General features: G+C 42.8%; 1 pseudogene; it reads right to left on the reverse strand.

Annotated features, from left to right (window-relative positions):
- Window positions 1-726: 726 nt before the first annotated feature.
- On the reverse strand, window positions 727-23,526 carry LOC142596582 (uncharacterized protein C5orf34-like; annotated as a pseudogene).
- Between the last annotated feature and the right edge of the window lie 3,920 nt (window positions 23,527-27,446).

The raw sequence follows: 27,446 nt of genomic DNA on the forward strand, positions 1-27,446 counted from the left end.
CAACCCCCGGTATCAGTACAGGCTGGGGGATGAAGAGATTGAGAGCAGCCCTGCGGAGAAGGACTTGGGGGTACTGGTGGATGAAAAGCTGGACATGAGCCAACAATGTGCGCTTGCAGCCCAGAAAGCCAACTGAATCCTGGGCTGCATCAAAAGAAGCGTGGCCAGCAGGTCGAGGGAGGTGATTCTGCCCCTCTACTCTGCTCTGGTGAGACCTCACCTGGAGCACTGCATCCAGCTCTGGGGCCCTCAGCACAAGAAGGACATGGACCTGTTGGAGTGGGTCCAGAGGAGGGCCACAAAAATGATCGGAGGGCTGGAGCACCTCTCCTACGAGGACAGGCTGAGAGAGTTGGGGTTGTTCAGCCTGGAGAAGAGAAGGCTGCGAGGAGACCTTATTGCAGCCTTTCAGTACTTAAAGGGGGCCTACAGGAAAGATGGGGGCAATCTTTTTAGCAAGGCCTGTTGTGACGGGACAAGGAGTAATGGATTAAAACTAAAGAAGAATAGATTTAGACTAGAATTAAGGAAGAAGTTTTTTGCAATGAGGGTGGTCAAGCACTGGAACAGGTTGCCCAGAGAGGTAGTGGAGGCCCCATCCCTGGAAACATTCAAGGTCAGGTTGGATGGGGCTCTGAGCAACCTGATCTAGTTAAAGCTGTCCCTGCTCACTGCAGGGGGGTTGGGCTAGATGACCTCTAAAGGTCCCTTCCAACCCAAAGCATTCTATGATTCTATGATATATTCAGGAATCTCCTTCCATTCATGTAAACTTCTGCACCATTCTATTGCTGTTATGATGTACCTATGTTAACATGAAAATTTACAAAAGAAGTAGTTACTTGGATGAGAAATATACTGTAGTAATTCAAGCAAAAAATTGAAGGCATTAAAGCAATACACCTGGAACTGATAGAAAAAGCCATGATTCGAAATCTAGCTTTTTCCTCTAGGTTTCTTTGCCATTTTTTGATTCCCATTTTTTTTCCTAGAACCTCCTTCATATTTAAATCTATACAGTTATAGAAAATTATAACAAAGCCATATGATTTGTAATGAACAGTGTACAAATGTTAATTTTTATGTGTGAATATCTGCTTGCTAAAATGCAGCACAGAAAGCTGCTTATGATTCCCATAATGAGGCTGATTAGAGAAAGCAATCTGCAGGCAGAGGTCAATATCTGTAATAAAGCAAAAATCAGATCAAGTGCTATCCAGCTCTATATACCAGCTCTATATAGGGCAAAGATTTTTTTTTTTTTTCTTATCCACTGATATAAGTGCCATGTTGCAGTTCTAGTTATTTTTTTAAAAGACATTACTGTAATAATTATAATAGAATGACAGCATGCAGTGGTCCCGAGTCATACAGGTCCTGACTCTTTGCCAGATACAAGATGTGGCTTTTATCATTATGTGTTTGGTTCCCCCCACCAAATATATTTTCAGTAAATACCATTTATTCATATAAAAGAATTTGCATAGAATTCTTTTATATTTAACTTTAAATTGTTTAAATTGCTTATACCTTTCATAGATTCCAGAATGAGTTATTTGGATTCGTTGCTGTACCCTGTCAGGAGTAGTTAACTTACACCAGCCTACAACTTCATTTACCTTAGAAAAAAAAAATAGTAAAAGTATTAATTTTCTGCTGCAGTCTGAAGAAAAAAAAAAGTCAAGTATCATCTGCTAATTTAAGAATTAAGTATCTGTGAACAGCCCACTTTAAACACTTAAAAGTTTGTGTTTTGCTAAGGATAGAAATTGGTATAGTCTGCTATCACAAATGGGGGGGAGAACACCTGGCACAGACCCAACACTTGTTTTGTGCTATTCAATAATAAATTATTTCTAAAAGCATGTAGAAATGTTTCCAAACCTGTAGAATTTTCAATTTTTCCTAGTTTTATCATTAGTGAGTATAAAGATTTGAGCTAGCTCACATCATGAAGTTATACTGTATCTTTCAACACACTGAATATCATATTTCTATTGTTTATAATAGAGATATCTACAGACACTTTAACATCTTTTTTGTGTCTTGTCACCTTAGGGTAATAAGCAAAGACACAGAAGCCAAAAGAGTCAGCAGTCAACTTTGAATCCCACATTCACATAATTTTCTCTATAGTGCCATTTTGCAAAAATCAACATAATCTTTTTACTTCTATATTAAGTAGATTTTAAAATGTATATGGAATCCCATATGTGCAAAGTTACTTTTCCGAGTAATTTTTCACTATCCATTTGCTCAATTATAGATAATTTGAAATAAAAAACAAAACACACACACACGCCCTTCTTTGATCAATATCACAGAATCATAGAATGGTTTGGGTTGGAAGGGACCTTAAAGATCATCTAGTTCCAACCCCCCTGCCATAGGCAGGGATACCTTCCACTAGATCAGGTTGCTCAAAGCCTCATCCAACCTGGCCTTGAACACTTCCAGAGAGGGGGCATCCACTACTTCTCTGGGCAACTTGTTCCAGTGCTTCACCACCCTCATTGTGAAAAACTTCTTCCTTATATCTAGTCTGATTCTACCCTCTTTTAGTTTAAAACTTTAAATCTTTCTTATAAGCCCCCTTTAAGTACTGAAAGGCCACAATAAGGTCTCCTCGCAGCCTTCTCTTCTCCAGGCTAAACAACCCCAACTCTCTCAGCCTGTCCTCATAAGGGGAGGTGCTCCAGCCCCCTGATCATCTTCATGGCCCTCCTCTGGACCTGCTTGAGCAGATCCATGCCTTTCTTATGCTGGGGGCCCCAGAGCTGAACACAGTACTCCAGGTGGAGTCTCACGAGAGCAGAGCAGAGAGGCAGAATCACCTCCCTCGACCTGCTGGCCACGCTTCTTTTGATGCAGCCCAGGATGCGATTGGCTTTCTGGGCTGCGAGCGCACATTGCTGGCTCATATTCAGTTTTTCATCCACCAATACCCCCTTCTCTGCAGGGCTGCTCTCAATCCACTCATTGCCCAGCCTGTATCCATGCTTGGGATTGCCCCAACCCAGGTGCAGGACCTTGCATTTGGCCTTGCTAAGCTTCATGAGGTTCACATGGGCCCACCTCTCTAGCCTGTCCAGGTCCCTCTGGATGGCATCCCATCCTTCTGACGTGTCAACTGCACCACTCAGCTTGGTGTCATCTGCAAACTTGCTGAGGGTGCACTCGATCCCACTGTCCATGTCCCCAACAAAGATGTTAAATAATACTGGTCCCAATACGGACCCCTGAGGGACACCACTCGTCACTGGTCTCCACCCAGGCATCGAGCCGTTGACCGCAACTCTTTGAGCGCGACCATCCAGCCAATTCCTTATCCACCGAGTGGTCCACCCATCAAATCCATGTCTCTCCATTTTAGAGACAAGGATGTTGTGTGGGACAGTATCAAATGTTTTGCACAAGTCCAGGTAGATGACGTCAGTCGCTCTTCCCTTATCTACCAATATGAGTGACTTCTTAAAAGGATAAGTTTCATTTATCTCTTTAGGCATGAGTTATGCACTAAAATATTTTTTATCCTTGTTTCTGGTTAAAATACTGGCAATACATTAATGGTGGCATCTGCAGATAGTTCCTATTTTCATTTAGGCTACTATACCAGATCAAGAGTAAGCCACAGTAGAAAATTACTGTGAGTAATGAATCTCTCAAAAGACTTCAGTTTGCATTTTATAGGTATCAAAACTTTTTTGTTGTTTTCATATTAGTTTTTAATGAAGAATTTTAATAATAGTCATCCCTCTAAGCCATGAATTACCTGGGTCTTACTACAGCAAAAGCTGAAATCCCAGACCATATTCAAGGTCACCCCATCCCAAAAAGCAGCATGAACTTTATGATCTGAGTACACAACAAGTCTTCCTATGCTGGGAATAACCTTTCATACAGCAAAACTGGCAACATTTCTCATCCATCTGTCTCAGGTACCTAGAACCAAACAAATATATTAAAAAAATTGAGGAAAAGTCACTTACATCATTACAGCTGTTTGTATCTCTCCCAGATTTTCAATTCACTTGTTTTTCCAGACCACAACCAGCTCGCTCTATCATGCATTTTTTTTCTGCTTCACAAATATACCTTAACACTGCATGGTTTTGATTCCCAAATATATACCTTCTGATCTTTGATTATAAGATACACTCACCATTCTTCCCTCTAGACTAAGTCCTATTCCCTATAGCCCATATAATCATCCTTATAACACAGAAAGATTTATAAATCTTCAGCTACATACCATTTTCCAACAGCAGAGATGATAATCATAAGTTAATGATAGTTTAATCTTGTAGCAGTACTGAAGCATTCAGAGAAAAAAAAAAATATTAAGCATTTCATACTTACTTACTATAACATCTTCTGGAGTTACAACCTTTGTCCTGTAAGTTTATAGACATCCTCAGTGCTAATATATAATTCCTTTAATTTTTATACTTAATGTCATAATAAGTATTATGTGCAATTTTAACTACTTGAGGAATTAACAAAGATAAATAAAGTTGCTGAGTAATAATAGAGGATATAGAGTATGGATTTCCTGGTACATCAGGAGGTAGACTGTTTACCAAACACATTTTTTTCTTCTCTCTGCAGTATAGAACAGAAAGGAGATGAGTTATAGGTACTGTAGCATGAAAACAGCATTTAAGAGCTTGCAAGATATGAAATTTCTGACCTCCCTGAAAAGCAATGATAATCACATTTAAGTTTGTCCCAGAAAACAGATAAATATATCCTTGAAAAGTAAAAAAATGCAGTTGTATCCTTTAAGCCTACTTCTGTGGGAAGAAACACATTAACAGTATTTATGCACTCAGTATGGACCAAGAAGTTCTCTTATCAGAGAGAGAGAGAGAAGACTTTGACTAACAAGTTAAAGGCTAGATTCAAAGGGTACAAAGTTGACCCTTAATTCTGCTTTAAAAATAAAAATATCCAAATCTAAGGACAGAAGAAAAAAAAAAAACCACAAACAACAACTTTTAAATTTGCAAATATATTTAATAAATGGTGAAAAAGTAAAGGATAAAGTTAAGAAACACAAATGGAGTAAAAGCCACGGCAAAGAAACTTCTCACTTGAAAACAAAGAAGCATTTCTGTTATAATACTTCTAGAACACCCCCCCCAGCAAACATAATAACCAACCCTTGATTTTTTTTTTTTTTTTTTTTCTCTGAATTGCTCCAAGTACCTAAGTAAGACGATATTACTATCCCTCTGTTGCGTCAAGGGGCTTTGGAAGGTACCCAATTTATCGTTATAAGTCCGGTCACGTTCAGCGCACTGAACTATCACAATTACGGATGCACAAATAACGTAGGCACCTTTGGTCTAGTCATGCTGCATGAACTACCACGGCCACACTTAAAGCATCTGGTCGCGTTCAATGAGAACTATCACGGCTAGACCAATAAATCAAAGCAATTTATTAAAGCAATAAATTGTTTGCCATGTTCTGGCACGGTCAGGACTATATAGGGACCAAAAGCAGCATCAATAAGGCCCTTTCCACTTTTCGACGAGTGCTTTGTCTTTCCACGTCCGTAGATAGACCAAGTCTCCGGGCTTGATGGAGTGTACTGGGGAATCCAGGGGCACAGGAGCTGCCCCGGCTGGGCAGAATGCTTCACAGCAGTCCCATCTGGGGTGCCACACCGAGCCTGGCCGTGGTGTCTCCACACCGCTCCACCCTCCGGGCAGTTCCTCTCAGAGCCAACACACCAAGTTCCCCTGGTGTTGCCGACGTCTAAGGTTGCAGGCCCAGGGAACTTCCGTGAAATGGATTCCTTGCATGTCAGCTGCACTCCACCCTGGAGGCTTCTTCAGTGCTGTGCCTTGCCTAAAATTGTGAATCTAAGTTTAATTTCTAAATCACCTCCGGCAATTACTCCACACCCTCCATACCAGCAAACACCACTACTACTGAGCACGGAACATTATGTTACGGGACAGAAGAGATTAAAGGATTGTTCCATCTCCTTCCTGACTTTCAAATATGTTCTGACCCTAACAGGAAAGGGAATCACATGTGGTTATGTATACTGTCTTACAAACATCCTCTTCAGTACAGTGCCATATTTCTCCCCTTACTTTCCAAGAAATCCCCTTGCTCTGCTGCTCAGATGTCAATACTACACTTAACACACTCCCCCCCCCTCCCCAACCAGATCTCACTCAACTAGATTACAAGACATAAGGGTGGTAGAACAGGGCTCTACCCTAATTGATTAAACTCTAATCAATATATTAGTTTAAAAAATAAACTACTCTTCTAAATTAGTGAGAAATGGATATTATAAAGTCTTACTGCAGTACGTACTTGAGCTTGTGAAATAAATGTTAAAAAGCATAAGATTTTTCTTATTGTATCTAAAATTTATGAAAATATATTCTGAAACAGAAGGAATAATCTCATTTTTTGTATGATTGATTGCTTGATTCAGTTGTTATAGTAATTACCAATGTAGGGACTTCACTATAGACTCCATAGCCAAATATCTTAAAACTAAGAAAGCTGCTAACTTGAAGGAATTAGGAACATATTTAAAAATAGTTTTATACTTTTAATTGTTCCTTTCTGGATTGCGTAATGTATGAAGTAGTTTCCCAAAAATGCTCCCTCTGACTTAAAAATGAGTCATCACCAGGATAAATTTCTGTGATGTTTGTCCTACCATGGATAAATCTAAGAGAAATAACAAGATTTTTAAGAAGTATTTAAAATGCTGTGTCACTAGACAAGCAGAACAGGTTAGTACACTTGAAGAAAGCACAAACATTTTCAAGACAACTCTCACATGAAAAACTTTCTACTGTTGTTTCACAAACAGCAGAGTGTACCAGTTATTTCTTTTAACACAGAAGATTAGCATTACCAGGCTCTTTTTTGCATCGGGTAGGGGGTGGCGGTAGGGTGTGAGTGCATTTATTTTTAAACAAGCTAAGGAGAGCTTTTTTGTGTTGAGGTAAATATCTCACAAGAGCTGCTCAATCCCTATTCCATCAACCACAAAATATAGCAATGCTGAAGAGAAAATCCAGTCTTAGTGGACCAGCCCTACCTAGTATACGCAAATAGAAAATTGTCAGACTGTTTCCTGAACAACCTGAAGTCTTAATTTCCACTGCAGTTGTGTTTTTCACTAAGATCAGCAGTCTTTTACTTGTGATCATATGATATTTTGGAGTGTAAAACCCATTTAATGACCCAATTCTGCAACTCTGTGGTTAGATGCCTGGACTTCAGTAATGAGACTTTAAGACTAAGTATGGCTACTCACCATACTTCCAAAGAAATAAGTTTAGTACTGAAAAGCTGATAAACATTTTGTTCAGATGAGATGAAAATTTAGGAATTACACTGAGAAAAATGAAGAACACTAGGCAGAAAGATTAAAACTTTAAAAACTTGATTATGCTTTTATCAAAGACTTTTAGATGCTGATAGCAACTGTAGCATTTTCAAAGTTTGTATAACATTTGAAAGGGGAGTTTAAAAAAAAAAGTTTTGTTTTGTTTTTTTTTTTAAACAACATATGGACAATTCGATTTGACAGGAAAATCCACAGTTTATCTGCCTGCAACATGCAGATTATGTAGGTCACCAAGACAAACATTTCTAAAGCGCGAAATCTTCAGCATCAAAAGGAGTGATGTAATTTGCAAAGAAACCAAGCACCATAAGTGTCAGTGAAGTCTGTGGGAGCTCCAGCTGTCCAGTAACCCCCTAAGAAATCAGATCACTTCTTTAAAAGCCTTAAATATGATTTCAGATTGATTCTTTCAGGCATATCCAATTTCAGACCTGGAAATATACTGTACTAGAAAATTTAAAGCCTGATAAACAGCAGATGATGATAAGCAGAAATTAACAGACTCTTACATGAAGATTGTGTACAATTTCTCAAGGGGTGAGAAAAGATGAGATGTCTTACTCGTCCCTAATTTTCATACAAATGAAGTCTTCCAAAGATGAAAAGCATGATCTCCTTCATACCTATAAAAAACACCCTGGCACCATACAATTTGAATTAGCTGAGGGCACGAATACTTTTCAGTATCTTGATTCTTCTGCAGAAAGTAGTCACAGAAACTCCACCTGTATAAAATACAATAAAAGCTTCAGTAAGTTCAAAGGTGTGTTGTTTTGGGGTTTTGGTTCATTTTTTTTTTTCTTTTCTTTTTTTCCTCCTCTTTTTGCTGATAATTTCTGTATCCTAAATGGAAATATGTTTCTATATCAAGAACAGTGTCCTGGTTTCAGCTGGGATAGAGTTAATTTTCTTCCTAGTAGCTGGCATAGTGCTGTGGTTTGGATTTAGGATGAGAAGAATGCTGATACACTGATGGTTTAGTTGTTGCCAAGTACTGCTTATGCTAGTCAAGGACTTTTCAGCTTCCCATGCTCTGCCAGGGGCACAAGAAGCTGTGAGGGGGCACAGCCAGGACAGCTGACCCAAACTGCCCAAAGGGTTATTCCATACCATATGACATCATGCTCAGTATATAAACTGGGGGGGGGGTTGGCCGGGGAGCAGGGATCACTGCTTGGGGACTGGCTGGGTATTGGTCGGCGGGTGGTAAGCAATTGCACTGTGCATCACTTGCTTTGTATATTGTTATTATCATTATTATATTGTTATTATTATCATTACCATTTTACTTTATTTCAATTATTCAACTGTTCTTATCTCAACCCAGGAGTGTTTCTCACTCTTACTCCTCTGATTCTCTCCCCCATCCCATCGGGGTAGGGGGAGTGAGCGAGCGGCTGCGTGGTGCTTAGTTGCTGGCTGGGGCTAAGCCACGACAAACAGATACATGGCACGTGTATTCAAAGGAAAAGAGGCCACATTTTCAGTGTCCTCTGATTCCTTAGTTATCCACATTAGTTACCAAATTTATTTTCTCAAACGTGCAGAGATTTTAAAATTATTTTTAGGGGTGCTGACAGAGAATATGTCACTGGCCCGCCTTGGAAGTAGTATCTTCTCAAAGAACAAACAAAAAACCAAAACCAAACCCGTATGTTCTTTTTCAGTATTCTTTTTCATTTATGTATTTATACAGCATGTAAGAAAATAATTTTTTTTTTCTCTGGACTAATTACTATTTATCCATTACAGTCGTATACAGAATGTTGGTTTCACAAATTTCATGTTTCAAGAAGTTCCTAATTAAAAAAAAAAAAAAGTAATTTTTTTTAAATTTCTTATAGCTAGAATTCAGTTATTTCGCTAGATGTTGAAGTTCAGAATTGCAGAATTGTAAAACATATGTTAACAACTAAGGAGTAAACAGTTTAAGTTACCTGTGTAAATATGTGGGTCTGCAGCTGAGTGGCAAAGCTGTAGGCAAACAAGAAACCTTTTCATGGTCTATTAAAACATCAGCTCCTATAGATGTACAGTTGTTATTCTCATGTCTTCATTACATTCTTAACAGTATGTAAGTTATAGCACACTAATGCCAATGACAAAGGAGATTTCCATTCTTCTGGGTACAAGGAAACAGACCAATGCTGTGTAACCCAGGTGAATTCAGAAGAACAGTTTGTGTAAAACAAAGGGACTCACTCTCTTTGGTCCTTTGGTTTGGTTGGTTCTCTATTATTTACCTTCAGCACAACTGTGTTCATTTTTCTTATTCTCTATTCTTGTTTGTTTCAAAGACATTTCTGGAAAATAATTTTTACTTGATTTTCCATACTGATCTCCAGTTTGACAGTTGCTGTTCTTTTGAGAGGAGCATAAGGATGCTGCAGATGACAGGCTGACTTTGCATAAGAACTCTATTGTAAATTCTTGCTGCAATTCTGACAGGTAAAGGTGAGCATAACCATCTACTGATGAGATCTTCACACTGCCATTCTCTACACATCTTGTCAGATCAGCCATAGCAGGGTCAGACCATCTAACTTCTAAGCCATGACTAAAACCAGTCTAATACAAGAAAAAGGATAGGAACATGTTGCAAGATAAAAATTACATGCTTGCCAGAAATTATAGTGGAGGATTTACATTTAAATTAATTTGGTCCTTCTGCAAAGTGATGTATGGCAAGAAACTTTACTCTGTGTTTATTTGCATACATGAACTCAAGAAGCAGCAAAATATCTAAACTTCATATCCACTTCCTCCTGTTCTAACAGGATTCTATCTATCAATAAGGTTGTCATTTAATATCCATTCATAAACTAGTAAGATACATGGCCAACTGCCCAGGCACAACTGCCTACAGACAGTAGATATTTCTGTTTCCAATTGCTTCTTAAGAAACACTGAAGAGAAAGCCTAAATTATCTTGATCATATCAGTTATCAGTAGAGTCCATGAAAAGTCCACATTAAAATTGTGTACATTAAAATGCAACACACTCTGAAATAGTCTCTTTATTTACAAAATTAAAATAAGCCTGTAAAAATGGCATGTAACATGTATTTATGTGTTTTTACCAAAATGGAAATTTACTGAAAATGTTTTGCAGCTTGTGGTGGTGCAGCCCCCCGGGGCCACTCTGAGATCCCAGGAAAAGCCCTATTGTGCTGTTATCTTGGTCCTAAGGACTCTGGCATCAGGCAATCTCTGTCCACACCTGGGCTATCTGCTGCCTGAGTTGTGTACCAGAATGACTCAGCACGAATCGTGGCCAGAATGTAAATTACTGACCAAAGCCAATCATCTCGAGATCCTATAAATAGCGATCCAAGAGGGAGACCTCTTGGAGCTCTCCGGACCGCAGCGGGCTCTGTGACCCAATATCTCCCCCTGAGCTGGGATGCCTCTCAGGGTAGATTTCACGAGGATTGAAGGATTGTCCATCAATTTCACGAGGATTCAAAGAACTGACTTCATGAGGTTCACCAACCGTCCGTTGGTGAATGCCAACACATAAAAGTGAGCAATTCATGAAACTCATGAAAAGGGAAATTTTGATCACAGGTTAACCTCGGTGTGTGAATGCGTGTGTGCGCAATTTGGCTACGTATATATATCCCTATATACTATCCCTACTCACATAAACCATTGACCAAGTCTGAGACTAAGATTGGACCTAGCCGCACCTAGACTCCTCTCTGAAAGGAGTTTAGAAAGCAAGGGGGTCTATTCTGAATCTCGTGACTCAACAGGAGGGTCCCCCTTACCCCCTGCACCCATAATCCCTCTGTGTAGCTGAATTCTCCTTTGTGTACTTCTTCCATGTAAGTAATAGAATGAACCTTGCCATTCTCGAATCTTTAACTAAGTCACTGTCTTGATTATAACAAATTCCACCAAATTGCTGTTTCAAATTGGGTGATGCTTAAGCGTTGTTAAGAATTATACAACCTAATACTGTGATCTATCTCAAAAATATTAATAAATCTTAAATTGCTGCTAACCAAAGCCGTATAAAAATCATATTTGTGACACAGCTACGCGGGTAAACTTAATTAAACCCCAGCACCAAAGATTAAGTTGCACAGCTATTGCTGGGGTGTGGATAGAGCATATTTCTGAAGAAGAATTTAAAATATAATTGTCCTGGTTTCGGCTGGGATAGAGTTAATTTTCTTCCTAGCAGCAGGCACAGTGCTGTGTTTTGGATTTAGTAGGAGAAGAATGTTGATAACATGCTGATGTTTTTAGTTGTTGCTGAGTACTGCTTATGCTAGTCAAGGACTTTTTTCAGCTTCCCATGCTCTGCCAGGCGCACAAGAAACTGGGAGGGGGCACAGCCAGAATAGTTGATCCAAACTGACCAAAGGGCTATTCCATACCATATGACGTCATGCTCAGTATATAAACTGGGGGGGGGGTGGCCAGGGAGCAGCGATCGCTGCTCGGGAACTGTCTGGGTATCGGTCGGCGGGTGGTGAGCAATTGCATTGTGCATCACTTGCTTTGTGTATCATTATTATTATTATCATTATTATACTGTTACTATTAGCATTACTATTTTACTTTATTTCAATTATTAAACTGTTCTTATCTCAACCCAGGAGTGTTTCTCACTCTTACTCCTCCAATTCTCTCCCCCATCCCATCGGGGTAGGGGGAGTGAGCGAGCGGCTGCGTGGTGCTTAGTTGCTGGCTGGGGCTAAACCACGACAGTCCTTTTTGGCGCCCAACGTGGGGCACGAAGGGTTTGAGATAACAACAGATTAACCAGAGTGTATTAAGGAGTCTGTTAACAGTTGCCGGTCACGATATTAGTTCTTCTGATCTGCACCATGTTTTTTATTTTTGCAGCACGCATTAAAGCTTGTTGTCAGTTTGTGTAGTGTGCTATGCTCTGCAGTGATTCATGATCTTTTGCTTGGGAGGCTCCTTATCAAAGCCCTGACCTTGAGCATTCTTTGGTATTTGGGTTTCATACAGAAGTCACTACTGTACTTCGGGTACTACCTCATAGAGAGAGTTAGCAATTATACTTCTTACTCTGAGAGGCTTGTTGTGGAGGAAATACAGAATGGCACCTTTGCTGCTTTCTTCTATGATGTTTCCTCCTTCATTACAACAACTTTCCAGTATTTTGAACACCCCTGGGCAGTTAAGATACTTCTATTGATACTTCTTGGGAATGTTGTTTCCGTTTTGATAAAGGTCAGTAAGCAGTTTAAAAATACCATCCAGAGATCTACCCCAAGGCTGGATAATTATGAGTGGCAGGGTGTGTGGGATCGTATGCGCAACTACCTAGGGCAGTGGGGACCTCCAGTGTTTTGGAACTTCACCCCTGAACAAGTGCAGAATCCTGAAGAATTAGTAAAGTATTTGGAAGAAGTATGTTGTCACCCTGGTAGCTCCAGAGAGACACAAATCATTGCAACATGCTGGGGACTGGCCCATGCCTATCGAGCCGTGGTCAACGCTAATCAGTACCCTCAAAAGAAAGAGAAGGTCTCTGGATCTGATGACAAAACAACAAGCACTGTGGCTACTCAAACCCCCACTACAGGCCCTGCGGCTACTCCAACCCCCACTACAGGCCTTGCAGCTACTCAAACCCCTGCCCCAGGCACTGTGGCTACTCCAGCCACAGCCATGAGCACTGCGGCTACTCAAACCCCAGTGACAGACACTGCGGCTAAACCAGAGAACCAACCTGCGCCGGTATCAGTTGCCCCTATACAGAAGAAGAAATACACGAGGAAATCAGTTCGTTTAGTAAGGGATGAAGATGAACCAGGGCCATCACGAGACCCAGAGGAGGAAGAACCCATAAATGAGATGGTGACCACCCGATCCCTATCCCTGAGTGAGCTGCGAGATATGCGAAAAGATTTCGGTCGTCATCCAGGCGAGCACATCATCACCTGGCTGCTCCGATGCTGGGATAACGGGGCCAGTAGCCTGGATTTAGAGGGTAGGGAAGCCAAGCAGCTGGGATCCCTTTCCAGGGAAGGGGGCATTGACAAAGCAATTGGAAAAGGGGCAAAACCGCTCAGCCTCTGGAGGCGACTTCTGTCAAGCGTGAAGGAAAGGTATCCCTTCAAGGAGGATGTTTTATACCGCCCAAGCAAATGGACCACCGTAGAGAAAGGTATCCAGTACCTGAGGGAATTAGGCGTGCTGGAGGTGATTTACAGTGACCTGAACGATGAGCAGTTAACCAAAGACCCAGATGAAGTCAGGTGCACACAACCCATGTGGCGGAAGGTGGTACGGAGCGCACCAGCATCGTATTCCAACTCGTTGGCAATACTAGCCTGGAAAGATAACGAGGCACCAATGGTGGATGAAGTGGCTAGACAACTCCGGGACTACGAAGAAAAGCTCTCTTCCTCCCTACGGGCCTGTGTCTCGGCTGTGGAAAAACTGTGCCAAGAGTTCCAACAACTCAGAGAGGATCTGTCCTACTCCCCACCTGCACCGACCAGTGTCTCAGCCATTAGGAGTCAACGTCCCTATGCTCAAGAGAGAGGATATAGAGGATACACACCACGGGGCACCCTGTGGTTTTACCTGCGTGATTATGGAGAGGACATGAGAAAGTGGGATGGAAAACCCACCTCAACCTTAGAGGCACGGGTGCGTGAGTTGCAAGGAAAAACTATTAGAAAAGGCGGTTCTCCCAGGAAAATTGCAGCTCCAGTTTCCAGTGAGCAGTTCCCCAGACAGAGTAAGAGGGCTAATTTTACTTCCGACCTTGATCAGGGGACTTTTGATTCACATTTACAGGAAGTGAACAGCGAATACTGTGACCAGTGTTAGAGGGGCCCTGCCTCCAGCCAGGTGGAGGAAAGGGACAACCGGGTTTACTGGACTGTGTGGATTCGATGGCCTGGCACATCAGACCCACAGGAGTAGAAGGCTCTAGGGGACACTGGTGCACAGTGCACGCTAATGCCATCAAACTATAGAGGGGCAGAACCCATTTGTATTTCTGGAGTGACAGGGGGATCCCAACAGCTCACTGTACTGGAAGCTGAAGTGAGCCTAACTGGGAATGAGTGGCAAAAGCACCCCATTGTGACTGGCCCAGACGCTCCGTGCATCCTTGGCATAGATTACCTCAGGAGAGGGTATTTCAAGGACCCAAAAGGGTACTGGTGGGCTTTTGGTATAGCTGCCTTGGAGACGTAGGAAATGAAACAGCTGTCCACCTTGCCCGGTCTCTCAGAGGACCCTTCGATTGTAGGGTTGCTGAAGGTTGAGGAACAACAGGTGCCGATTGCTACCACAACTGTGCACAGGCGGCAATATCGCACCAACCGAGACTCCCTGATTCCCATCCATAACCTGATTCGTCGACTGGAGAGCCAGGGAGTGATCAGCAAGACTCGCTCACCCTTTAACAGTCCCATATGGCCAGTGCAAAAGTCTAATGGGGAGTGGAGACTAACAGTGGACTATTGTGGCCTGAACGAAGTTACACCGCCGCTAAGTGCTGCCATGCCAGACATGCTAGAACTTCAATACGAACTGGAGTCAAAGGCAGCTAAGTGGTATGCCACAATTGATATTGCTAATGCATTTTTCTCCATCCCTTTGGCAGCAGAGTGCAGACCCCAGTTTGCTTTTACCTGGAGGGGTGTTCAGTACACCTGGAACCGACTGCCCCAGGGGTGGAAGCACAGCCCCACCATTTGCCATGGACTGATCCAGACGGCACTGGAACAGGGTGAAGCTCCAGAACATCTGCAGTACATGGATGACATCATTGTGTGGGGCAACACAGCAGAAGAAGTTTTTGAGAAGGGAAAGAAAATAGTCCAAATCCTTCTGAAGGCTGGTTTTGCCATAAAACAGAGTAAGGTCAAGGGACCTGCACAGGAGATCCAATTTTTAGGAATAAAATGGCAAGATGGACGTCGTCAGATCCCAATGGATGTGATCAACAAAATAACAGCTATGTCCCCACCAACTAGCAAAAAGGAAACACAAGCTTTCTTAGGTGTTGTGGGGTTTTGGAGAATGCATATTCCAAATTACAGCCAGATCGTAAGCCCTCTCTATCAAGTGACCCGGAAGAAGAACAATTTCAAATGGGGCCCTGAGCAACAACAAGCCTTTGAACAAATTAAACGTGAGATAGTTCATGCAGTAGCCCTTGGGCCAGTCCGGGCAGGGCAGGATATTAAAAATGTGCTCTACACCGCAGCCGGGGAGAATGGCCCTACCTGGAGCCTCTGACAGAAAGCACCAGGGGAGACTCGAGGTCGACCCCTAGGGTTTTGGAGTCGGGGATACAGAGGATCCGAAGCCCGCTATACTCCAATTGAGAAAGAGATACTGGCAGCATATGAAGGGGTTCGAGCTGCTTCAGAAGTGGTTGGTACTGAAGCACAGCTCCTGCTGGCACCCCGACTGCCGGTGCTGGGCTGGATGTTCAAAGGGAGGGTCCCCTGTACACATCATGCAACTGATGCTACATGGAGTAAGTGGGTTGCATTGATCACACAACGGGCTCGAATAGGAAACCCCAGTCGCCCAGGAATCTTGGAAGTGATCATGGACTGGCCAGAAGGAAAAAACCTTAGAATATCACCAGAGGAGGAGGTGACACGTGCTGAAGAGGCCCCACTGTATAATAAATTGCCAGAAAATGAAAAGCAATATCCCCTGTTCACTGATGGGTCCTGTCGTCTTGTGGGAAAGCATCGGAGGTGGAAAGCTGCTGTATGGAGTCCTATACGACAAGTCGCAGAAACTGCTGAAGGAGAAGGGGAGTCGAGTCAGTTTGCAGAGGTGAAAGCCATCCAGGTGGCTTTAGATATTGCTGAAAGAGAAAAGTAGCCAGTCCTTTATCTCTGTACTGACTCATGGATGGTGGCAAATGCCCTGTGGGGGTGGCTGCAGCAATGGAAGCAGAGCAACTGGCAGCGCAGAGGCAAACCCATCTGGGCTGCCGCATTGTGGCAAGATATTGCTGCCCGGGTAGAGAACCTGGTTGTAAAAGTTCGTCATGTAGATGCTCATGTACCTAAGAGTCGGGCCACTGAAGAACATCAAAACAACCAGCAAGTAGATCAGGCTGCTAAGATTGAAGTGGCTCAGGTGGATTTGGACTGGCAACATAAGGGTGAATTATTTATAGCTCGGTGGGCCCATGACGCCTCAGGCCATCAAGGAAGGGATGCAACGTATAAATGGGCTCGTGATCGAGGGGTGGACTTAACTATGGACAGTATTGCACAGGTTATTCATGAGTGTGAAACATGCGCTGCAATCAAGCAAGCCAAGCAGTTCAAGCCCCTTGGGTATAGTGAATGATGGCTGAAATATAAATATGGGGAGGCCTGGCAGATTGATTACATCACGCTCCCACAGACCCGCCAAGGCAAGCGCTATGTGCTCACCATGGTGGAAGCAACCACTGGATGGTTGGAAACATATCCCGTGCCCCATGCCACCGCCCGGAACACCATCCTGGGCCTTGAAAAGCAAGTCCTGTGGCGACATGGCACCCCAGAAAGAATTGAGTCAGACAACGGGACTCATTTCCGAAACAACCTCATAGACACCTGGGCCAAAGAGCACGGCATTGAGTGGGTGTATCACATCCCTTACCATGCACCAGCCTCCGGGAAAATTGAGCGATACAATGGATTGTTAAAGTCTACCCTGAGAGCAATGGGTGGTGGGACGTTTAAACATTGGGATACGCATTTAGCAAAAGCCACCTGGTTAGTCAACACCAGGGGATCTGCCAATTGAGCTGGCCCTGCCCAATCAAAACTTTTACGTACTGTAGAAGGAGATAAAGTTCCTGTAGTGCACATGAAAAATATGCTGGGGAAGACAGTCTGGGTTACTTCCCCCTCTGGCAAAGGCAAACCCATTCGTGGGATTGCTTTTGCTCAAGGACCTGGGTGCACTTAGTAGGTGATGCGAAAGGATGGGGAAGCCCAATGTGTACCTCAAGGGAATTTGATTTTGGGTGAAAATAGCCAATGAACTGAATTGTATAATATTAATTGCTTTATAATACTGTATGTTATCTCTTAACTATATGTTATCTCTTAACTGCATGTTAATATAATAATATAGTAGGTTAATATTAAGTATATAATACTGTATATTATGATTGCTATATGCCGCATCAATGGTATTGCAGTAAGAATTGCCCAGCTTAATGAAAATGAACTTTGATAAAACCATGTTGGAATGAGAACTGACTTCAGCATGCAACAGTCCAACACTGCACACCACCTCTTCTGCTCTGAAAGACTGTGATGACAGATGGAACCCAAAGTCATGGGCTAAATGAACTCAAGGGACATTTTAGAGGGATGGGCCATAGACGAAGGGAATGATATCTGTGTGTATATCAAGATAGGGAAAGCGGTGGTGATTAATTAGAACACATTGGAAAGGGGAGGGCCTGTGCATGACGTAGATGGTATAGAATAAGGGGTGGATACTGTCCTGGTTTCGGCTGGGATAGAGTTAATTTTCTTCCTAGTAGCAGGCATAGTGCTGTGTTTTGGATTTAGTAGGAGAAGAATGTTGATAACATGGTGATGTTTTTAGTTGTTGCTGAGTACTGCTTATGCTAGTCAAGGACTTTTTCAGCTTCCCATGCTCTGCCAGGCGCACAAGAAACTGGGAGGGGGCACAGCCAGAATAGTTGATCCAAACTGACCAAAGGGCTATTCCATACCATATGGCGTCATGCTCAGTATATAAACTGGGTGGGGTTGGCCAGGGAGCAGCGATTGCTGCTCGGGAGCTGTCTGGGTATCGGTCGGCAGGTGGTGAGCAATTGCATTGTGCATCACTTGCTTCGTGTATCATTATTATTATTATCATTATTATACTGTTACTATTAGCATTACTATTTTACTTTATTTCAATTATTAAACTGTTCTTATCTCAACCCAGGAGTGTTTCTCACTCTTACTCCTCCGATTCTCTCCCCCATCCTATCGGGGGTAGGGGGAGTGAGCGAGCGGCTGTGTGGTGCTTAGTTGCTGGCTGGGGCTAAACCACGACAATAATAAAGGTTTTAGACTTTTACAATACAACATTTGGAAAGTCTCAAAAGAATAGCCTCATCTTACTGCAGTGATATTCAAGTACAGATTGCTGTTTTAATTAGCACTTTTGTTCAAAACAAACAAAAAACATTTTCACAGCATATGCCCTTGTGCTACCCCTTCTACAAAAGTAAAGCAGATGATTCTCAACAAGTTACTCCAAACAAGCACTGCATCTAGCTCAAACCCCAGATTATAGCTTTGCCCAAAGAGGAAATATAGTTTATAAAATGCACTAATCACGTGCTGAAACTAGAAAAATTCTGTCAAGATAGAGAATGCTTTTCTAGTCATCTGCAAAAGTTCTGCCCCAAAAAGAGATATTTTCCTTTGTATTGTCCTTGTGCCTGATCACTGCACAGAAAACATCCTTAGTCTGCTTTCATTTGAAGACTTCCAGGTATAGCACTGGATAAACACAGAAGTGCAAACCCTCTCAAATAAGGTGTGGGGGGGGAAAAAAAAAAAAAAGATTAACCAAAAGATTATTCACACTCCTCATCATTTGTTTTATCTCAATTTAATCAGCTTCATCTAATTTGACTGACCTGTAATCAAATATGTTTCAGCCAGGATAATACTTTGGCCCAGCGCTGGAAAAGCCTGGAGTCCAATAAAAGTGAAATATGACAGCACTAGTGTATTAGTAAGGTGAGAAAGTCTGCTGAAGGTATTTGGGGCACTAAAGATGAAAATTTACCATCAAGAATTGCAAAAGGACCTGACTACCCACCCCCCCCCCCCCCCCCCAAAAAAAAAAAGAGAAATCAAGTGAGCAGACAATAAGGCTGCAGATAAAATTTCAGTGTGATATAAATGGGAAAAGGCAATCCTAAGTTTACATATAAAAGGATGGGTTCTAAGCTGACTACCACCACCCAGGAATGAGATCTTGGTGTTACAATTGACAGTTCCATGAAAACATACTCTATGTTCAGTAGCAGTTTAAGCAGTATATCAAATTTTAGAAATTTCTAGGAAAGAAACAAGAACAAAACAGAAGACAGAACTATACCGCTAAATATATTTGTGGTTAACCTGCATTTTGAATACTACATGCAGTTCTACACAGGCCACACCACTGACAGGATCCCCCTTGTCAAGCTGCCTAGAGATGTGGATGTTTAGTGTGGCCAAAGCAGAGCCTAAGCAAGCCGTAGTACTAGATTACTTATGCTCAAATTCAAAACAAAGTAATACAGTATAACTGTAGAAGCATTTTTGTACTCAGTGGCACAGTAAAAGTAGTATTGTCACAGCTAACAACAGGCCACAGATCTTACACTAACTATGCCTTTCTTACGCTAACTATGCCTTATGTTAACTGTGCAAAGCCCCAGGCTGGCCCCTTAGGCACATTACCAACTTGTTATGAGAACATGCTGAATAAACTGGAGCTTGATAACTGTTATCTTGTTATAATGGACTGCTGAAGTGTGGGAAACAGCAAAGGCCTTGAAAACGTGGGCACTGGTTGAAAATAGAGACCACAGAACAATAAACCGATAGTAAATTACTGGTCACTGAAGAAGTACAATCTCAAGAGCTACAGAAAGACTGCTTTTGCTTTACGAAAAGCAGCAGCTGATAAACCAAAGGGGGGGGGGGGGGGGGGCGGGGGGAAGTTAAGAAAAAAAGCCAAGCAACAGGATAAGGCACTTGCTGTGGCTTGGGAAAGTTATCCCTCAATATCCTGAAGCAGGTAGTCACAGTAGAAGCTAGAAGTTAGAATCTGTCTAGAAACTCAGCCATTTTCCAGAAGAACAAGATCCTGGCCTGGGGGGAGGGTGGAAGGTTACCCACTAGTGCTAAGGACAGTGCATCAGCTCTGTGGTGCTGTACACTTGCAGTGAACACATGGTATGACTGTTAAGGACCGACTACTGTATGTAGTGATACTGTTTGACAATGCTTTTAACAATTAAACATTAGCATGAAGCATGTTTCTAATGAAACATCAGTCTAAAAGTTTTAAAACTTAAAACTCACCTGATTTATCAGGCTTCTAAAGACTCCCACCACAGTGCACACACACACGCATTCAGCAGCAACACCAGAGGGATGCTGATGAGGAGTAAAGCTTCTAGAAACAGTAAATGGGGACTAGATGGACCTTCAGTCTGACTTGGGGCAGCCATTCCCACAGAGTGACACTGCCCCAGTCCTCTCTCAGGCCCCCATAACAGACTCACACAGGTACTTAACAGTGGAAAACAGTGGAATTCTGAATCTGACAGACTCTCAGAAAATACCATCGTATTTCGCTGAGTCTTCCCTGAAAGGTTTCAAGTACAGCAAAGTGACGATACATAAAATAGCTCATTCTACCAAACGTACAAAATCCTAGGTTTTAGTCTTACTAAGAAGCATAAGTGAACTCTTTAGTGTTTGGCTGCAAGGGATATGCATAAATAGAGGACTAAAGTAACATTTAAAACTGTAACTTAAAATGGCTGTATTCTAATCAAGTTGACAAACGCATTAGCCAAACTGTAGATCTTCAAGGCCTGTACTCACACACATGCATGTTAAATTATGTAAGTCCACGTTGTCAGACCACTAGGGACATTTATTTTACAAAAGCATTACATATGTAAAACTCCCCTTTTTTTCTTTCTAGGGATATAATACATGAAGGTAAGTACAGGTGAGAAGAAAACTTGTTCCAGAAATCTAGAGCTCGTAGAAGCTGTTCCTAACAAAGTGTGAAGAAAAACAAAACGAAACACCCCTGTAATACCATGAGTTTTTCTAAGCAGTGAAAACTTTTGAGCAGATTTCATCCTCCCCTTTTCTGGAGCAGAGTCCAAGAAATCCCCTCCATTTTACACAGAGCAACAACGATTTTGTTGGGTGTTGTGGTTTAACCTGGCAGGCAGCTAAACACCACACAGCTGTTCGCTCACTCCCCCCCTCCCCAGTGGGATGGGGGAGAGAATCAGAAAGAAAAAGGTAAAATTCATGGGTTGAGATAAAGACAGTTTAATAGAACAGAAAAGGAAGGGAAAATAATGATAATATACAAAGCAAGTGATGCACAATGCAATTGCTCACCACCTGCTGACCAAGGCCCAGCCAGTCCCTGAGCAGCAATCGCTGCCCCTGTCACAACCCAACCTGGGCTGCCCAGAGAGGATCGTGGAGGTTCTATGATTCCCTTGGGCTAAATTAAGGTGAAATGACACCAAACGATCAATTAAACACTTTACTGACAGTAAACACCAACCTGAACTTGGAAAGCACCACGATATGCAGGGGATAAGGGGGACCCTCCCATTGAGTCACAAGATTCAGAATAGACCCCCTTGCTTTCTAAACTCCTTTCCAGAGAGGAGTCTAGGTGCGGCTAGGTCTAATCTTAGTCTCAGACTTGGTCAACGGTTTATGTGAATAAGGAGGCAACCCGAACCAGGAAAGCACCATGATAAGCAACGTGGGTTCTAATCCTGATACTTATAAAAGGAAAAGGAAAAAAGAGGAGGGAGAGATATCATAGAATGGTTTGGGTTGGAAGGGACCTTTAGAGGTCATCTAGCCCAACCCTCCTGCAGGGAGCAGGGACAGCTTTAACTAGATCAGGTTGCTCAGAGCCCCATCCAACCTGACCTGGAATGTTTCAAGGGATGGGGCCTCCACTACCTCTCTGGGCAACCTGTTCCAGTACTTCACCATCCTCATTGTAAGAAATTTCTTCCTTATGTCTAGTCTAAATCTATTCTTCTTTAGTTTTAATCCATTATTCCTTGTTCTTTCACAACAGGCCTTGCTAAAAAGATTGCCCCCATCCTTCCTGTAGGCCCCCTTTAAGTACTGAAAGGCCGCAATAAGGTCTCCTCGCAGCCTTCTCTTCTCCAGGCTGAACAACCCCAACTCTCTCAGCCTGTCCTCGTAGGAGAGGTGCTCCAGCCCTCCGATCATTTTGGTGGCCCTCTTCTGGACCTGCTCCAGCAGGTCCATGTCCTTCTTGTGCTGAGGGCCCCAGAGCTGGACGCAGTGCTCCAGGTGAGGTCTCACCAGAGCAGAGCAGAGGGGCAGAATCACCTCCCTCGACCTGCTGGCCACGCTTCTTTTGATGCAGCCCAGGATTCAGTTGGCTTTCTGGGCTGCAAGCGCACATTGTTGGCTCATGTCCAGCTTTTCATCCACCAGTACCCCCAAGTCCTTCTCTGCAGGGCTGCTCTCAATCTCTTCATCCCCCAGCCTGTACTGATACCGGGGGTTGCCCCGTCCCAGGTGCAGGACCTTGCACTTGGCCTTGTTGAACCTCATGAGGTTCACACAGGCCCACCTCTCCAGCTTGTCCAGGTCCCTTTGGATGACATCTCGTCCTTCTGACGTGTCAACTGCACCACTCAGCTTGGTGTCATCTGCAAATTTGCTGAGGGTGCACTCAATCCCACTGGCTATGTCATTGATGAAGATGTTAAACAGCACCGGTCCCAGTACGGACCCCTGAGGGACCCCACTTGTCACCGGTCTCCATGTGGACATCGAGCCATTGACCACGACCCTCTGGATGCGACCATCCAGCCAATTCCTTATCCACCGAACAGTCCACCCATCAAACCCATATCTCTCTAATTTAGAGAGAAGGATGTTGTGGGGGGACCGTGTCGAAGGCTTTAAAGAAGTCCAGATAGATGACATCCATTGCTTTCCCCTTGTCCACTGATGCAGTCACTCCTTCATAGAAAGCCACTAGGTTGGTCAGGCAGGACTTGCCCTTGGTGAATCCGTGCTGGCTTGATATCACCACCCTTGTGATACAGAATGTAAGATCTATACTTTTGCATCAAAAGTTCAGCCTGTGACTAACTCTTGGTGGAGAGAAACTGTGGACTTTCTTAGAGATTCTTTGAAACAGTATCTTTGTACTGTAAGATTAACAAACCTTGAACAAGCTCTTTAAATCACAGCCTGAAACCAGCAGACACCAAGGTCAGAAGAACTAGGAGCACCATCACCCAAGATAAGTGCAGAGAAACTAGTTAGGACTAGCACATAAAGTAGCAAAGCTGTGATAAGCTGCTCAGTGAGCCAACTCATGACGATATATGGGAAAAGGATCCGGAGTTCATGGAAAGCACACTGAAAGACCCCTCTACAAAAGACCACTAGGGACCCCCAAGGACCACCCACCCAAATCACCGAGCATGCGCACCTGGGGAGAGAATATGTAAATCAGTTCTGGGGATTCATTATCCTAAGACCACCTTTTCCAAGAAATATGATGAATATGTATATTTCTGTCCTACATAAATTGTATGTCTTTGGTTGTGCGGTATGCACGTTAGGTGGAAGTATCTCCCATGCATCTGGCGCCGTAAATAAAGAATGCCTGCTTTCTAAAGCTCCAAAATGAGTCTTAGAGAGTTTTCATAAGTCGTAGTTTTCAGTATCACTTGGATCCCGCGATGTCGATGATAAACGCTGCAGTCCTCCGGCACTGGGCGCGCTGCTCTCAGAGCGCAGGGCCTCCAGCTGTGCTGGCAGCGGGTGGGGGAAGCCGGTCCGGAGCAGGGGCGGCAGCAGCGCGGGGTCCTCCGATGGTGGGGGTGCACCACATGGCTCCTCGAAGTTGTGTCTTTTATAGGCCAGTCCCCGCCTCTAGTGTCACCCCCCTGAGGCTTATTCCAGAATGTTCTCCATCTTCTGCACAGGCGCCACTGGGGGGGGGGGGGGGGGGGGGGGGGGGATCACGAGGGGTCTTTCCAGTGGTTGTGAGCCCCTTCCTCAAATGAACTCCGCGTGACCTTTGGCCATCCGAGGGAACTGTGCATCCTCCGACCCACCTCCCGGCTCCGTGCCAGCTCTGCACCAATCGGCTTCTCACCTGTGGTGCTATGCAGACCCCAATTTACCACTATGGAGACCTTAACTTGCCTCACCACAATGTTTGAGACATTAACTCTTTCAGTCCCTGACAGCCCCCCGGCCAATCACCCCAGTTTCTATACTGAGCATGACATCATATGGTAGGGAATAGCCCTTTGGGCAGTTTGGGTCAGCTGTCCTGGCTGTGCCCCCTCCCAGCTTCTTGTGCACCTGGCAGAGCATGGGAAGCTGAAAAGTCCTTGACTAGCATAAGCACTACTCCGCAACAACTAAAAACATCAGCATGTTATCAACATTCTTCTCCTACTAAATCCAAAACACAGCACTATGCCAGCTACTAGGAAGAAAATTAACTCTATCCCAGCCGAAACCAGGACATATGTCTTGGATGTAGTTAAGAAATACGCTAAGTCATCCTGTACAAAAATTTTGGGAACTAGGAATTGTATGTTTAAGGCAATTCAGATCAAGGTTTGCAAAATAAGCTTTTTTCCTCCACGAGCAATACTGAAAAATCGAAGTGGGACTTTTGCTCAAAAGAGTGGAGAAGTTTGTGGTGTCTGTGCATATGAAGATTTGTAAGAGCTTTAAGCCTGTATTGCAGTAAGGAAAAATTGGTTTTAACTCTGTCCTACTGAGTAAGGAAGACAGGATAATCTTTGCCTTAAATGTTTAATAATCTGTCCTACTTGCCTTAAATCTCACAGGAGTCTAATACCAAATTAGTGATGGTGGAATGAGATGTGACAGAGCAAAAAAAAGAAGCAGGTTTTGTGCTGTCACAATTGCCATTTGCTGCTTCTCTGCCCACTTTTAACTGCCAGTAATTCTGTGTGTGATAGAGGTGAGTCTTGAGAGGTTTAAAGATTATTTCACCTGAATTTTAGCATTTACAAATCTTAAGTGCACTGTGTAAAAGTGTTTTTCATCTACAAGTTTCTGAACAATACTTTACAGATAAACACCCCTTTAAAAAATTTGTTTTCTTTGTGGCATAATGTAAGCCAGTGAAGGCACAGAAGCATGGAAAGTTAACTATAGGGGAGAAGCGAAGCAAACTTCTTTAGCACTGGTTCTGAAAAAAAAAACATCCTTTGCATTCAAGTTCTGGCACATGACCAAGCTTTACACATTGGAAAAAGTACGCACAATATTTGCCACTCTTGGCAAATCAATTGTGACTTAAGGAAAATGTTTAGTATTTGAAAAAACTCGCTTTGCTTACAGTTGTTTCCAATTGGGCTGCAAGAGGTGCTGCTTTGCATGTGGTTTGCTTTTGAATGAGAGTTACATATTCAGAAATGAAGTCAACTTTTTCCTCAGTAATTTCTTTTCAAATCTGCTAAGAACTTCTTGCTATTGGCCTATTTATTTATTAGGAAAACAGATGGTCACTGAGTGTTTGAATGTTGGTTTACTTCTCTCTGGGCCAGTATTTCATTATCATGTTCTGCTTTTCCTTCCTACTGCACAGAACTTGTTCATTAAGTCATAGTTCAAGTTTGCAACTTCTCTCTGACTCAGTTATAGGTCAAATCATGCAGTTTATGCCTGTGGATCCTAGTAGTTGATACAGGAGCAGAAAATGACATTCCGGCCAAAAGGCAAGGAAGATCCTGCACTATTTGCACTCTGTGAATTGCTGATTTGCCACCTCTACTTCAGCCTACTTGACCTACTTCCACAGTTCCTATGCTTAGGGTTCTGACCATAGTAGTGAAGTTGCCAGCAAAATATCATGCATCTTCCATAAAAAATAAAAAGTAATAAAGCAGAGAAGTACCATTATTTGTATTTTTGATGGATAAAATACAAATACTTCAAAAATCAGCCAGGACTAGAATGTGCATTTCTGAACCCTAGTCCCAGCCCTATAAACATTATACTTGCTTGCTTTAAAACCAAGTATCTCTATACTGCTAGATTTATATACAATAAAAGTTATAACAGGAGGATTCATAATCCAAATATATACTTTGAAATTTGCTTCAGTGCCCTGGTTTCGGCTGGGATAGAGTTAATTTTCTTCCTAGTAGCTGGCATAGTGCTGTGTTTTGGATTTAGGATGAGAAGAATGTTGATAACACTCTGATGTTTTTAGTTGTTGCTGAGTACTGCTTATGCTAGTCAAGGACTTTTCAGCTTTCCATGCTCTGCCAGGTGCACAAGAAGCTGGGAGGGGGCACAGCCAGAATAGTTGATCCAAACTGCCCAAAGGGCTATTCCATACCATATGATGTCATGCTCAGTATAGAAACTGGGGGGGGGGGGGGGGGGGGGTGGCTGGGGAGCAGCGATTGCTGCTCGGGAACTGTCTGGGTATCGGTCGGCGGGTGGTGAGCAATTGCATTGTGCATCACTTGCTTTGTATGTTCTTTTATCATTATTATTATTACTTTCTCTTTCTCTGTTGTCCTATTAAACTGCCTTTATCTCAACCCACAGGTTTTACTTTTTTTTCCCTATTCTTTCCCCCATCCTACGGGGGGGGGGGGGAAGGGAGGGAGGGTGAGCAAGCAGCTGTGTGGTGCTTAGTTGCCAGCTGGGGTTAAACTACAACTGTCTCCACAAGCTGACAACATACATCTGGAGTCTGACAGCTACTTTTCAGGAAAAAAAGACACTGTACAAAAGATGCAAAACTAAACATGCAAGGCAGAGTCCCCTGAAGACACTATTACCTTACTATAAATGCATATTTGAATAAAAAAAAAATATTTTTTTTTAAAAGCAAAAAGACAAGGTAGTGGAAATTATACTAAAGGAAACAAAGCTAGTTAAATTTTCTTTTCCAAAACTCCAACCTAAATGGGTATGTTAAATAAACATCTAGAAAACAGTCAGTGCTCACTGTATTAGCAGACACACAAGTTCTTTCACCAAACAAATAACAGAATTATTTACATACATATTTACAACATGTGTTTTTTTACAGTAGCTACCTTTTGGGAAATATTTCCTATTTGTTTTTGGTAAGGGGTTCCCCTCAGTCTAACCAATAACAGGTAACTGGAAGAAGTACAACTGAGTTTGGCAAAAACAATGGTGTATCCTAGGATGACTAACATGATTATATGGAGTCAAAAAAGAGCAGTTAGCTTCAGAATGTTAACATTTATGAAATATGATAA

This window comes from Pelecanus crispus, chromosome W (assembly GCF_030463565.1).
Source record: "Pelecanus crispus isolate bPelCri1 chromosome W, bPelCri1.pri, whole genome shotgun sequence".
NCBI lineage: Eukaryota > Metazoa > Chordata > Aves > Pelecaniformes > Pelecanidae > Pelecanus > Pelecanus crispus.